Below are 14078 nucleotides of genomic sequence, written 5' to 3' on the forward strand. Positions count from 1 at the left end.
CGYGGCAGAGAGGAAGCACCACTTGACCAGCAGGGCTGAAGCCGGTCACGGATTAGCCACATTAACTAGTACACGGCCTTTGCAGCTTTCAAGCATTCACATCCTCTCAAGCACAGATACACAGGACCAAATTCAGAACTGGCTCCGTTTTGCCAGCCAGGAGTTTGCTCCGCTGGCTTTTCCTCGCACAGATGAGACTTTGGCAAGAAGGGAAGCTAGGAACCCAGCTGGCATCCCCGACCTACTGCTGCTCAAGGAGCTCATGGGGAAAGTTTTATCCAAACCTCAGTAACGAGCAACACACACATTTCAGCGAGTTCCTATGAGCAGTGCTGCCCTGTACTTAGCTGGGAAGGCCTAAGCAAACACAGATACAAGGATAGGATGTGAGCTGTGCTCCCCTGCATCTCCGGGGTTGGTTCCTCCTGTGAGGTATTTCAGCTCCGCACTTCTGAAGGACTGCACCGGGCTGTGAGGACCAGACAGTAGACAGAAATGTGTCCATTTCAATTTTGATTCTGATCCTGGGATATTTCTAACTCTCTCCATATCCTTGATAGATAATGGTTTAATAAGCGATCTGTTTTTTATTTAAGGGGTCGGTAGTAAAACCCAGATCACATTTCTCACTTGGTGGGTTAAAAAACCGCTTACGCTCATTTCTGCAATGTAAAACGACACTATATCAAATCAAACATTTCCAGATGTGGCCAGCCTGTGTATGGAAGTGCAAGAGGAGCAAGCATTTACAGACAAGAGCTTTTCCAAGTTTTTTTAAATAGGATTGGAACCCCACCTACTGGCAAAGACTGTTATAGTAGTGTCCAAATAAGAAGTCATGCAGCTTCCATGACCAAAATCCATGTGCCTACAGTGGGTACCTAAGTATGTGCTCTAATTCCCATATGTGCTGAGTACCACTGAAGTCAATATGGGCTGTCAATAGGTGCCTAGAACTCATAAAAAACAAACCGTTAAAAGTGACCTAAATATCATTCCCACTGAATGACACAAGAAAAAGGACAGGAATTGCTTAGAAATCATCTGATCTGTGTTCCCAACACATATGGTATTTCAGAATATTTCAGCTTTAAGAAAGAATTTTTTTTAAAATTAATCAGACTATACAGTCCTTATATAGATAATGATCCCAAAAGCCCGAAGTATTATAACCCAGTAATGAACAAGACTAACATAAGCGATGCCTCTCTATGCTGTCACTTATGGCAAATGAAAAAAGACAGTAATAAATTAGACAAACTATCATTCTAAAGAACCACAGTTGTATTAGACAACCTTGAAAGACAGAGTTCTTATATTTCACTTAGAACTCACTTTGCAAAATCTCAACATTTATACAGACAGGACAAACCCGCCTTGTTTCAGTTGTCCAATTAACAATATAAATATTTGAACTTTGAAGTGCTCCGAACCCAAATTTAACTAATTCAACAGAGAAATTAGAGAACACAGTAACACTGGAAATCAGCATTGTAACATCCCCAAAGGAGATGCTTTGTGCTTTGCAGTGAGAACTTCTGAATAGCCACACTGGTCTTCCAGCAGACGCCACATTATCAGACTATACCGTATGTTCAGGAGGGCAGCACGAAGACATCTCCTAGTAGACAGGCAGATCTGTGCAATACTGTTGGTATCTGCCATACTTTTGGTTGRCCAGGAATCTAGTTWAAAATGCAAGTGCATGGTGAGGAGGTATGCTAGTTAAACATGGGGAAAATTTCCTCCATTTCGCAAAAAAAATTGCCTGCTCTATAGCACAGACCCTTAGCACTTGAAATAAAGTTTCTCTAATGTTAGCCCTTAAACCCCATTGCAAAACAAAAGCCAGTCTAGTTCTGAGACGAGCTATGGAAATGCCACCAGCTCCCAGACAGTCCTTCCTCTTGCTTTTACTCATTATGTAACAGACAATTCGGGTCAAATTCTACCACTTTAATGACACAGACGGAAGAAATCCAGATGCTGCTTGACAGAGAGGCGAGATTGCTCTATTTGTGGTATTTGGCATTTGCAACAGGCATGTCCAAATATGAAGGAAAAAATAATCTCTATTTTGGGCCAAAGTGCTAAGAAAAAAAAAAAAAAAAAGCTTTCCAGGATGTGAGTCAGAAAGTCCTGGCAGGGCTGCCTTGCCGAGCCGATGATAACACAAGGGTAAGTTAAAGCGTCAAGCGAACTGGTTAGATAAGGCTGAGGTAGACACGCTTCCTGTCTACAAGAAAGGAAACAAAACGTGCTGGCTGAGCGTGAAGCACGCTCGCCTTCAAGAGCTTCCTCCCAACATGGAAAACAAGCGCTTTTGGAAAGCTGTATTTTGAGCACACGTGAGCTTGGTAGAAATGGCAGAGAACTGGATACAGTTGCCAGAAAGAAGAATCAACAGATCAGGCCAGACATCCCCTGCCCCTTATCCCTGCCACCTTYGGGGAGTCCAAACAGCTGCACCGAGCGTCTACAGAGGGTTTTTGCAAATAAAAAAGTTTGCATCAGCACTGGTTTTGCTTGTTCTGCTATCTTCTGTGATCAAAGTAGTGAAACAGCTGCATGTCTCAGCTCACTAGCAATAAAACCTGCAGTCGATCGGCTTTGTCCTAACCCCACAGCTACAGGGAAAGAGCAACCATAGATTTAAAGGGGGAAAAAAAAAGGCAGAGAGGGAGGGACAGAGAGAGAAGGAAGGAGAGAGGGGGAGAAAGAGAACACCCAAGCTGCATGGAGCCACACTGCTCCTTCCTAACATACAGTCTCTTAAGTGCCACTTACTCAATTAATCCAAGCTCTTCTACTTTAAAAGCAAAGCTGTAACATATTTAAACAGCTTAGGAACTCTGCCCAACAAGCAAAGCTCTCTGTCTTATTCATCAGCTGAGGAAGTGAGAGTGCACATGCCTTGATTAACACTGCTGCTGCCAGTTCTTTGCTGCTGTCTGGTAATTCTTGCTGAAATTCGGCTGAAACCGAATTCTTCATAAGGCTTTTTCTTCATAGGGTGGATCTCATCTAAGTAGGGTCTGTCTCTTGGATTAGCTCCTAGAACATCCTTGCAGCAGCTACAGTAACTATTTTTATAGGCAAGTATTATTAGGAAAGTATTTTAAATGGCCTTTGAATGCAATTTAGCAGCTGGAAATAAGGCAGGAAGCCAGCAGCATGTGATCAGACAATATGTGCAGGACCAACAAGTGCTACCAGAGATCACTGGTTCTCTGCAGATGATGCATGAACATTTCAGATACAACATAGCTGGGACATTCAGCAATCCAGAAAGTGCTTTTAAACTACTGAGCTGGGCTACTCTTGGGTCTCTTGTAGAAACGATACTGTCAGAGACCTAAATGGCATATTCGGAGCTAAAATCAACAGTCATATTTTATATGAAACAGTGCATGTTAGCTCATCATAAATATGTGTAAGTGGGTAAGAGGTACCATTGGCACAGTACAACCTAGGGCCAGCAGTGAGTGCATAGAAGCAGCATGAGCTACATGCTTAGGGCTTTAGCTCTGGACAAACGATCCAAAGTGTAAAATGAAGCGGCCCAAACACACCAGGCCCAACATATTCATCTCCTGCCTGGTACCCAAATGCATCATGCTGGAGACAGGAAAAGATCCATTTCCTTCTCTCTTTTCACCAGGGTTTGACAAAGGCCTTTTTATCCTCTAGCTCCATTTAAGTGGTGCTCAGAGCGTGCACAGAACTCTGTGTTGCCAGAGTGAATGAGGCCGCTCTTTCCAAACGCCTTTCACACTTTCTGTGCAGTAAATGTCTCCCCCAAGAACTAACACAGCTCCCTGCAGCAGTGCTTAACGCAGGCAGTAAAAGCAGGGTGGACRGCCCAGGGCCTGGCGGAGGAGCAGCAGCCACGGCCTGTGCGTGCGCACACAGGCTGCAGTCTGTGCTCTGGGAAGGGCCGCTCTCCATTGACTCCACASAGGAAATTCGGCCTCTGCTAACCAAGGGCCTGAAGGAGACGGCTCCAYTAGGCAGCAGAAACTCCTCAAACAATAAAATAATCTGTAAGCAAAGGGTTGTCCCAAGATACTTGCACCACAGGACTTTTTCTTTTGAGGGATGCACAAATCCCAAGTCCCACCGGGGTACAGGGTGCAACCTGCAGTGATGCAGATCTAGACTTGGAACAGAGCTGAGCACAGAGCAGGTCCTGTTCCTGGGGACACACTCTCTGAGTGGTCAAAACGAGGAACAAATGGTTAACACTGTGACCAAAAAACAATTAAGAAAGCAAAAACAAAGCTCTAAATAGCTGAGAACCCATTCGGATCTCAGCAACACTGGCACAGTCACGTGTGGTGTTACTGCGGTTGAAACTCATGCAAATGAGAGTGGAAACTGGCCTGCAATACAAGTGTACGCTGAGGGAAAAGAGAGCTTTCCTTTCAACATGATTCCAATTGGACGGTCTGAGATTCAATTAGGCTTTGCTATCCTGACATCTCCTTCCAAATAAAGGCTCAGTCTTTGTCCTAGGCATTTTTAAAAATAAAATAAAACGAAATCATACGCTTGGCTGGACTTGGACATTCCTGCTACTAAATTGTTCTGTACTTTATGCAAAATTTCAATGTATTAAATAGAAGAGAGATCACTTCTTTGACCATTCTCCAACTGTTTAGAACTGTTAAATGTGAGTTTTTGCCCATGTTTACATGTGGAATGGAACACAGCCATTCAACCACAAAATGTTCCCAAAGCAAACATCCAAAACCTGGTTGCTGGCAAGGCACTTTGACAGAATTGCCTGAAACCAGTCATTCACAGGATGCCAGAACAAGATTATCATTGGTAAAAAGTACGCAGAGTTGTTTTCTTACCTCCTGGAAGAGGCCATTGCAAGTGACAGGAAACAGCGACTGGCAAAACAAAATGTAGGCTCAGAGAAAAAATGGGTGTTATTTCAGATGTGCAGAAAAGCATACTGCTAATAAACCTGAACTACTTTCCCGAGAGCACATACTGGTGACCTGAATTAGGTTTTTATAAATAGATATATATATATATATATATATATATATATATATATATTCTGTAAAGTGAAGGATAACCAAGCAGTTCAGAAATAAAGCAACAAAGCTAAAGATACTACATTCTTACCAAAAATGTACCTAATAGCTCAGGACACAGCTATCAAGAATCTTTTCTCACGATCAAAAGTCTTACAGTGACTTCCAGAGAGCCATCTGCAGTTCGCATGATTCTAAGACATGTATCCATCTTCTGTCTTTAAAAGCTTTTTTTCCAGAGCTAACTGCTCTTCATGTCCCAAGTTTCCCAAGGAGAAGCAGCCTGGGACTGAGGTCTCCTCACCAACCTTTTAACTGGATCTGACAGTTGCACTGCACTTTTAAGAGTGCTTGAGTTTAGACAGGCAAAATCAAGGTGCAGTGGCCACTCTGCTGTTTGGCAAAAGAAGGTCATGATCCCTTTTTGCTACTGTCAACCTTACATCCGACTGACACTAGGCACCTCGGAGCTCTCCAGCGAGCAGCAGAGCAACAGAAGCCGTGGGAGTGCCGTTCCTCACCTGCCCTGTCATGTTTAATATCTCGTTCTGTTTCTTTCAGATCTCTGAGAATTACTTGATTGCTGACTAAGCAACAAACGAAAACATTTCGCCGTAATATTTTCTTTCCTCTCGCATGTTAACACCTCCCCATGAGCCGACTGATCCCTGTACACACTGGATTCTTGTTATTATTCTGCCTGTGCATTGACACCTAGTTGTATGAGCAGTGTTGATCAACTGCAGGCGCCCCTCACTATGAAACCAGCCAAAAACCCACTCACAAATTTGCTCCGCTTGTGAATATTGAAATCATATGGCCAAAACTTTCTTAAATTGGTTCAGGCTTGAGGCTGGTTCACAGTAGAAGCAGTGTTGCAACTAGCTTTCCGCAGGCCCCACTATTTATGGTAAACACTACACTTCATTGAAATAACATAAAATTTTGATACAAACCTATTCTAGCAAGGAAATGTTAAAGTGCCACCACCCTCGCTGCTTTAAAGCACTAAAACCAGGTCTACTGCATCTGTGTCATGCTGTAGATAGTTGAATTGACAGGGCTATCCAAGAGCTGAGGACCACATGTTCTTTGCTTTGATGAAAATAACGAAGAAATTTCATGTGCTCTTATTGGACTGATTCTCTTTGCTTTTGAGTATGTAGCACTGCTAGGATATTTCCTTCTCTAGCAGCTTTATCCAGTTACAAAGATGTCTAAACAGACTGTCAGGAAGGGGGTTTTCTCTGCTCTTTGGGGCAATGGGAATTACCTGGGACTGCACATCAGAAGTCTGACAAGGTAACGAGCAGCTGTGACTCACGGTTTCCAAGGCCAGAGGGGCGCAGGAGAACRTTTTCTGCTGCTCCTTGATTCACCAAGCAGAAGGGAAATGAAAACTCTCTTTAAACTCTCAGTCATTAAACTTTGGGTTGAACTTTTATATGGATTGGCTAAAGACAGAGGGAAGCTGGTTTTCACCTTACAGCACAATTTACTTCATTCTGCAGACTTTGTTTGCAGGCCCCAAAATGATCCCTTGGGAGTTTAGCCATAATCAAAATAAAATCAAAGCACAGTAAAAGCTTTCAAACATAACACATTATCCCAAATATTTATGATGTGTATGTACTACTTTCATACTTCGTTGTTCAAAGAATATTTTAACAGGTGGATTGGCAATGATGCCTAACAGGGACTGAAACCATTACTTTATTGGTATTTCAAGAGATAAGTTCTGAGCTGTGTTTCATTCACCTGTAGTGACACGGAGGACTGAAGCTGTTATAGAAGCCAACCCACTTGCTACAGAACCAGGCAGGAAACATGGTCACAGTGTGGAGCCAAAGCTCTCGGCCAGACCGGTGGAATTTGCCTATTTTCTGCCAACGGCTCTCATGGAACAACAAGAACAACAACAACAAAGTAGCGTGGACATGTTCTTCTGTACTGGCATAACGACAGCAAGAACCTTTGTCCACTCCCAGCCCATTTCTGTCCTCATAACAGGGGATGGCCATATTTTTCAAGTTTCTTTATCACTAAAATACATACCTTTCTTACATACACTTATTAGGAGATTTTAACTGTTCCTCCCACCTACTTTTAATATTCGACTTAGGTGTATATCCACTTAAGTACATGTATATCCACTTAAGTACTCTAAACTAATCTTTGCAGAAACCTGACAGGTTCCTGGACTGTGACAGCCATTTGGTCTACAGGTGCCAGGCTGAAAAGCAAAGGGACAYTTCAGGAGGCACGCAGATACAGAACCATTTTCAGAATAAATTAGCAAGAGTGCTGAGAGCCACTAACAATGTCTTAAAACAAATGCATGCATCTTCCAGGGGGATTTTCGTGGAATAATTGTATGCTCTTGCCTGGTATTGCTTGGGAAGGCCACCCCAGAAGTTGATGGTTTAAGGTAGTTGAAGTGGGATTAGCCTTCATGAAAGACTCATGGATATTTTCTCAGTGAAAGTTTACAATAATATTTTAAAGACTCTCAACCAACACCCATACTTAAGCTTTGAAAACAGATAATGCATTTTTAATGGGATTGCACATCTGACAAGGAATTTGACTAATTCTTCTGATAGCGGAGAGCTTCCTCCCCATAATGCATYTCAAAAGGATCAAAAAATCATAACACACCCTACCAACTTTGGAACAGCTTCCCCATGACCACCCTCCTCACACACTGCTGGAAAGGCTAAGATCAATCCCAGCAATTCGTGGCAAGAGAAAAGAGCAAAAGACACCGGACCTCCCTCCCGCCAGGCTGTCCCACAAAACAAGGGCCTGAATGAAGATGCAGACGAGCAGAATTCTGCCGGACAGGGGCCAGCTGGGCTGCTGACATCTAGTGCCCTGTTTCACAGATGTATCTGGCAACCAGCCTCTTAGCTAACTGAACATTAAAGGTAGTTACTAAAATCTTCAAAATTGTTTCATTTGGATATTTCTTTGCTCTGCTGCAATAACACAGGAGAAGCATCAGGAGTTGTTTTCATTTGAGATGTTCTAGAAGTAAAAGCATGAAGATTGTTGTTAGTTTTTTTTATTATTCATCCTAATGAGGATTTCCTGCTCATAATGGTATGTTTTGCTATGCATTAAAGTCCTTCTCTAAAGGAGAAGACAAGTTAGGACAGTCTCTAATCACATGGCTGTGCCTTTAAAGCCATTCCCAGCATAACCCTTTGTAGATGATCCACGGCACAAAACCCAGCAAGGTCTGTCAAGGCATTTTTAGCATTTGTTCTGTTAAAAAACAAGAAAAAAACCCTGAGGTATTAGAGTGCACTAATCTTTAGAAAGGTTAATTTATTCATAGAGATTTTGACAGAGATGTATGGCTAGGCTAGAGTCCMAGGCACTTCTTCCCGAGGGGAACTGCTAGCGCAGAGCCGGCTTTCCTGACAGGAGGAGAGAGGAGCCTCCGCCAGCGGCCCAGGCTGCGGCAGCTGGGGGCTCCCCTGCACCACAACACGCTGCCTCTCAGCCATCAGCAACCCAAGCTTCTTCCATGCCAAGCAAACTTTTCTGCTGGGAGCAGAGCTGGCTGCAGAGCTGCAGAAAGAGCACTTACACACTCGAATTGCTTGTGCCTTTTACAACTGGAGCAGAGAGGCTGTGGCAGGAGCCAGACGCACCTCCTGTCTCTGAGAGGCCTCTGGGACCCTGGGCTGTCAGGACATCGGAGGAAGCTGCCTGGTAACTGATTTGGTTGCTTCTTTTTAATTTGCTTGGGGTCTGTGCAATTAAAATTAAAGCTTCCACTGGCTGCAGAAGGATAAGTCTAATTTGTGAATGCCCTCCAATTTTAGCAGCAATTCTTCAATGTCAAGAATACCTGCATTGCTTCTTCCAAGCCCCTACCTAGCAAAGAAAACTTAATCCTGCTCATAGCTAAGCAAAGCACATGCAGGCTCTACTAGCTAAGACCAGGCCAGCAGGTCAGGGAGGGATCCCTCCTCATCTCCAGACGACTCATCTATTTGGTCTTGTCTTCACCTGTATCTCTAAAACTATAAAAGAAACGGCACCAGCTTTGCTAGATGCTTGGGAGCCAAAAGCAACAGGGCTCAACTGACCATAGCTACTTAATTGCTAGTTTGGATTATTAACCTCTTGTGCTTAACGAGAGTCCTGAGGCTGCCTAAGCCACAAGACCAATTTCTCCTAACCACAAACATAGAATCCTCATTAATATGAAACTGAGACAATTTTCCAGAAAGAAATCATCCAGAGAATGTGGAATCTACCCAGAAGGGAAGATACTAGATTTGAAAGCAAGTTTGAAACTTCTGCAGTTCAGTTTAAATTTGCCCTGACTGGAGAAAGGTCTGGTTTGAGAAATAGATTTTATTTTTAATTGTCAGGTGTCATCAGATCTCAAATAGAGTTTCCTGATGTTCCCCCCAGCACCCCCAAATACTTGTRATTATTTTTAGGGGGAATTTTACTTGAAAAATGATCCATCTCTAACCAAATTTAAGCCTGTGTTATGCAAACACTAAACCAGCTTGTTTGAAAGTAATCCTTACCCAAGGGCTAGCAAAGGAATAAAAATAAATAAAGCATGAGAGGTTTCACAAAACCACAGACACCACTAGGTTCTCCAGGTCCCAAGGAAGAAAATCTCATTTTGCTGACTTCCTTTTATATTTTTGTGACTGTAAGATAAATTTCTTATGAAGTGTTACAAYTGATACACGGATCAATTTACCCAACAATCAGCAGCTGCGGCCTCTGAAGTAGAATGTGGCGGTGTCTAGAGGCACAAACTAGCTGAGGGCAGGAAGCAAAGTTTATTGCATTAATCTGAAACTACAGAAGGTAAGGATTTAGCAATATGTGATTACTCATTTTCAGCTAAATTGTTGATCTTACCACTACTCAGCACAACGTTCACGATCCAGAGTTTCCTTAATGGCCAAGAGTGATCAAGGCCCCTATACTTAGAGGGCACCCAAAAGGTGCTGCTGCTCGTATGGCAGCTCTGGGTGACACACTAGTGACTGCTCCTTCTCTTGGCTTGGGTCATCAACCCCATCCACCTGGTCCTGGATTCTTCCAGAGTTGTTCCCAAGGCAAACCTGACCGGACCCCACACGACTGAGCCTGTGAAGTAGCCCAGTCTGTGCAGAGGGAGGGAGCACCACGTAGCCCAGTCTGTGCAGGCAGGGAGCACCACGCCTCCCCTTCGCGGTGCTTTCATCTCAGCGGAGTGTTTTCTTCTGACATTCAGTAGGTTTAAAGTAACAAGTGAGCCTTTCTCCCAGGTAGGATTATGCTGTAACAGAAACAGGGGGTTCCTTTCCCAATTGTTCTTTGCATTGTTTGAAATATGAACCTTCAAACCCAAAGAGCAGCGGTGCTGAGCGAAACCTTAAGACTGCAGGAAGAGGGAGGCATTCCTCTGAGGTAACACGGGAGGCATCTTAACCTGCTCCTGCTGAGATAACAGCCTGTGGGGAGCTGTGGGGCAGAAACACACGGCCCCTCACAGTAACAAGCCACTAGGACTGGAAAGCAGCCGTGTGCAATGCGTTATCCCCGGCATCCGGGCTACCGTGCTGGCAAAAGCTTTTCATAATGACACTCACACACACAGGTTTGCATTACAGAAAACGGTGCAACGGAGAGGCCAGTTCTTTCTGCTGCAATTTATTCCAAGCAGCCTCTGTCTAACAATCTCCTTCCAGGAGTCCTCACTCACTTCTCCTGTACCAATCTATTTTCATGTTGGTATCCTGTTTTAATCTTTCCTTTCACGTGGATGTGAGTACAACACCAATAGCAGATGTGGCTCATTTAATGTATAGCAAGTCTCAGTCATAACACATTTAAAGAGCTCTCTCAGGTATGTATGTTTGACTTCCACAACATGCAGACAATGTTCTTTACTACATCTATTTCTGGCAGATTTGGTTAAAGTCCAAAGGATCGCTGGGGCAGTATTTCTCCTAATTTAACACCCTTTTTCCAGTTTCAGTAACAGACAGCTGCCAGACATTCAGCAGTTCCTGTAAAAAAAATATCTTTTCAATAAGAAATGGCTTTTGGACCAAAACAAGCATTCTAATTTTGATTTGCAGAATAATAATTTCCTTATTTCTCATGTGTTGGAATTTCACAAGTTACAGGAATTCTAAAATTCTACCGGCTCTACTCCGAGTGTCTGTTCTCTTCGCAGGTCCCGAAGAGGTGGCCCTTGCGGGTCAGCAGGGAGCCCCAGGCAGCACAGAGARAGGAGGTGCAGCTGCCCCACACTCAGCTGCCCCTTCTCTACCTCGGCAGAAACGTCGCTCTAGGGCCCATCACTAAGGAGCTTCCCACCAGCCTGAAACACACTGCACCACTGGTCGTGCAGCACTGAATTTAAAATTATCCAAAACACAATGGCAAATAATAAAGGACTACACGGGTGGCAATTCCTGGCTCCAGCAACAAATTCCACAGGCTTCCACATCTTCCTGAAACATAAGAATTTTCAAGGATCAGCAAGAATCCAGATGATCCAGATGAAGCACCTCAGCAGTGGGAATTCTCAGCTTTCCTCTGATATGTAGACCACAATGTGTTGTCATACTTATGTCCAGTAATCTAATTTAAATTGCTGCAGTATTCCTAACTAGACATCTGCAATTGTCATTTCAGAAAAAGTTAATGGAATGGAATTCCAAGAATTCCAGTTCTTGTAATGGAATTCTATCAGGTTATATTTGAATGCCATGTCACAGTGTTATTTAAAATCAACATTTTTTTTCACTAGCAAATGGTGATACCCCCTAGCACATTTCAGAAGCTACGTGTAGTTTAGTACCCAAATATTCACAAACATGGAACACATTTCTTGCTGACAATTCGGTCCAAGGCTCTGAATTTTACAGCATTTATCACTTCCTTTTGCCTTTCTCTTGCTGATCTATCTGCTCTTTTAGATCAGGAAAAGACCGTCTCCTCTTGCCTCATAACCACTTCACCTATACAAACATGGAGCAACCATTTGTTCCACAGGAGATAWGCTCCTTCCACCTTTGCATAGGACTAACTTTAAAGCCATCTTTTAGAAAGCTCTTTTCTGAGTTGACATCTGAGGCTTATTTTGGTATGTGCATCTGAATAACAATTCTGATGTTTTTATGATTTTTGCTTTTTTTTTTTTTTTGACATTTACACAGGACAGATGTCATGAAGGCTGCTCTTGTAAACAAGATATGGAGATGGTCTGGATTGGGTTACCTTGGTAAAATAGTTTAAAATAAATAAAAGGATGGTTGGTCTCTTTCGGATGAATTAGCTTGATTGGAATTGTCAGGTTAAAAAGTCTAAATAAACAGAGTTGTGCATCTACCCTTAATGGAGTTAAGGGCCCAGCATCAGCAGGAAAGACACAAACACAGATGGAAAGTGCAGATGATGGAATTCATTCCAGCACGGACGCAGACGACAGCCTGAAGAGGCTCCTTGCTCTCCTAAGTCCTGTGCTGTGCTCACATGTCATACCCTGCTCTCTCCTCTCAAGATCCTGAACTTCACTGTCTCGTGGTGAGCGCAGCCAAGGCTGCACTCGCCTTCACAGCTCCAACCAGCCCTTCCTTGTTTGTTAGCACAAGACCCAGCAGCGACCCCTCCTCACCGGCCACTCCATCGTCTGTGTCAGAAACTATCCGTGCTCTGCAGGAACCCCCAGGATTGCTGGTGCCTTGCTGTGTTCCTCCAGCAGATACCAGGATGGTTAAAGCCGCCCAAGAGAACCAGGGCCTGTGATCGCGGGGCTACTTGCAACTGCACAAAGCCTCATCTACCTCTTCTTCCTGATCACACAGGATCTTTCATCCCAACTATTCTGGGATGAAAGACATATAAGCACAAAGATATATATATTTTTAATGCTCAAAGAGAAATGTAAAATTCAAAAGGACATTGCCCTCCAACTTCTACCAGTCCTTTTAAAAGCTCCATAGTAGCTGTGTTATTGTGGAGCAATAGCAAAACACTGATAATTAAAGACTCTTCAGACAGTAGGGGCCTCTTCTGCATTTTCCACCTTGTTCACCTCAGACCTTTTGAAGACTGTCTCAGACAGAGCTTTCCCCCCCCCCGCCCCAAAAAAAAAGTCATTTTGTCATTTTATTTGTTGGTACAYAAATAAGATTAAGGAAGAGTGCATAGTTTTCTCACGTTAACTCTTATCCATACCTGGTATGATCAAAAACAACTAGGAGTTTAGATTCCAAGATACTAGAAAATATTAGTTGCTGTGACTCTCTCCCAGTTAATAGCTATGAATAAAGCACAGAAACAGAGGTACCTACACAAAGAATTTGGCCCACAACAAACWTACATTATTGTAAAGGAGTCCAGAAAATAAATTCTGTTCAGACCAGAAATTACCTTAAATGACTGTTGAGTTGACTGGGTTACAATATTTTAAGGATCATAAAAATAAATATAGTTGTCCAAACAGTGAGATGTAGTGTGTTGCCAAGTAAAACACCCCAGCATGAAGGGGTGCTTACCCCGTGTAGCAGGGACTGCCTGTAAACTACAAGGACTAGGATGAAGTGACTCTTTGTTCGGTCTGTGTGTTTAAAAATTGACGAGTGCTCCGTGGTATCAATCATGCCTGTCAGACAGCACAAGTGCAGATCTGTTACACTTAAAGGGTTGTCAAATGAGACATGATTTAATTTGTCATTTTTTCTCTCTCTCTTACTGCAGCTTGCACGTGCTCTTCATTACTCTTCATCATCAGGGAAAATGAATACATTTTTTGTATAATTTTTTTTTCCCAGAGAGGGTGGAGGGATGGTTGTTTACCAATGACCCAGCACTTGTGAAGAGATCATAAGCAGCTGTTCCCTACATGCCCTCACGATCGGAGAATTTCAGCGAAGCAGTAGGAGGAGCAGGCCCAGGGAGGGGGCTATTTGGTCCATTTTTTTCAGTAGACAAAGGCCCCTGTCCTGCAAAGGGCTCTGCAAAAGAGACTGCAGGAATGAATTTTTTGCAGCT

This window comes from Nothoprocta perdicaria, unplaced genomic scaffold, assembly GCF_003342845.1.
Source record: "Nothoprocta perdicaria isolate Ctin4 unplaced genomic scaffold, notPer1 scaffold_72, whole genome shotgun sequence".
Taxonomy (NCBI): Eukaryota; Metazoa; Chordata; class Aves; order Tinamiformes; family Tinamidae; genus Nothoprocta; species Nothoprocta perdicaria.